This window comes from Rhea americana, unplaced genomic scaffold (assembly GCF_003343005.1).
Source record: "Rhea americana isolate MKP2758 unplaced genomic scaffold, rheAme1 scaffold_484, whole genome shotgun sequence".
Lineage (NCBI taxonomy): Eukaryota > Metazoa > Chordata > Aves > Rheiformes > Rheidae > Rhea > Rhea americana.
In genome coordinates, this window is record NW_028186628.1 from 104,108 (window position 1) to 106,207 (window position 2,100).

Sequence of the window (2,100 nt, forward strand, 5' to 3'; positions counted from 1 at the left end):
GCGGGGGCAAGAGCCCTTCCTGGGATGGGATGCCCCAGGATGCTGGGGACTGAGAGTCCCTGGGGCCAGGAATGTCTGTCTGTCCCAGCGGGATGCGAAGGGGTGGYAGTCCCCTGGGATGGGGATGTCCATGATTCGGGGGGGCAGGAGTCCCCCAGGATAGGATGTCTGGGATGCTGGGAGTTGGGAGCCCCCCCTGCATGGAGATGTCCAGCATGCTGGGGGTTGGGAGTCCTTGGCAATGGGGATGTCTGTGTGTCTCTGTGGGATACTAGGGGTCAGGAGTCCACCGGGATGGGATGTCTGGGATACGGGGGGGCGGGAGCCTCCCGAGATAGGGATGTCTGGGATGCTGGGGTCAGGAGGCCCTGGGGATGTCCGTGTGTCCCTGCAGGACGCTGAGGATCGGGAACCCCCCGAGATGGGGATGTCCGTGCAGCCACCCGGGCCTGGCTTTTCCCAGCTCCCGGTGGGATACAGGGAGACAGGGAATGGCTGGGGACTGGGGCCAGGCTGGGTACCAGCGAGCTTGGCTGGTGTCTGATACGGGTTGTGCGCCCGCTGCCGCCTTTCTCCCTCCTCCGGGAGGCTGTGGGTCCCCCGGAGCTCTTGCCCACCGACGGTCACGGTGCAAAGGTGCCAGTAAATCCAACGCTTGTTATGGGAAGGGACAGGCGGAGAGATAGCCCTAGGGAGCGGGACGGAGCGTTCGCCTCTGGGAAGCGGGCTGGGGAGCCCCGGCCAGCGCCGCGCCGCCGGGCAGGGAACATTTGTTCCCAATTAGGGCTGGTGGCTCTCCTCGCTGAGCACGCAGCTCGGATTTCCCCCGGCCCCGAGCGCCTCGCCGCAAGCGTGCGCGGTGCAGGATGCGATTCCCGGGCCGGGCGGCGAGCAGAGCCCTGCCGGAGGGGCCGGCGGCGGAGCGGTGCGCGGGGCTCGGGACCGGCCGCGGGGTCCCCAGGGCGCCCCGTGGGGCCGCTCCCGCAGGGTTTGGGGGCTGCAGCTGCCGGCTCACGACGGCCCGGTCCGGCCCAGTGGAGATTTCCAGCCCGAGCCGCAGCAGCCTCCGGGCCAGAGCGCGGCGGCAGCTAACAAGCCCTTCTCCRCTGCCCGTAATTATTTCCTGGGGCGACGAGCGATTAATTCTGCTCAGGAGCGACGGCTTTCTGCAAACTCACCCRAGCAATTATCCGACAGGCTCCACGCCGGCCTCTGCGGGGGGAAGGACGCTGCGCACGAGGGGGAGTTCGAGCCAGATCTGGTTTTAAACCCCCTCCCCGAGGCGACGCCGGGGAAACCCGGCCGGGCCGGCGCGCGCCCGGGACGCCGGGGTCCGGCGGACGGCGAGCGTTTCCCATCTCTGCTCCTCGCGGGCGTCCGGCTGCGCTCGTCCAGCGCCGCGGGGCTGCATTGCCTCCGTATAACCTAACCAGTGCTGGAATTTGGCTTAACCAGCCCGAAACGCAGCCAGCTCCGGGGTGGGGAGCGGGYGCCAGCTGGCACGGCGAGGGGTCTGTGGGCAGGCGCCCGCCCCGGCCAAGGGAGCGCGGCCGCGGCGCCCCGGCTCCGACACACCCTGTCTCCAAGAGGAGGGATTTAAAGACAAATTAATTGTTAGGATTTAAAAATGCATTAATTATTCTGGCTGGACATATTTGCCGCTCTTCTCCCCCGAGGTGGCTGTCTGCAGAGGGGGAAACTGAGGCACGGCGCGGTGCTCTCCGCGGGCTGCACCGGTGAAGCCGGCGCCTTGGGGAGGACGCATCTCGCCCCGCTGCTCCCACATCCCCTTCGGCTGCCACGAAGCCCCCCGGGACCCTCCGGCCCCACGCATGGCGCATGACAATGTGCTGCTGGCTACCGGTAGCCGCTGCCCGTAGCCCCCCCTTGCCAGGGGACTCCGCCGGCTGCAGGGATGCTCCGGCCCCGGAGCGTTCGCTTTCCCAYGCTGCAAGCACTGGCTGCTCCGCGAGCCGCGCTGCATCGGATTAAATAACGTGCCCGGCCGGAGCATCCACCTCTCCCCACTCGGGATACTGTGCTGGGTTTTGCCAGCTGCCAGGAGGGAGGGAAGGGGAGGGACGAAGCGCTTGCCAGCAC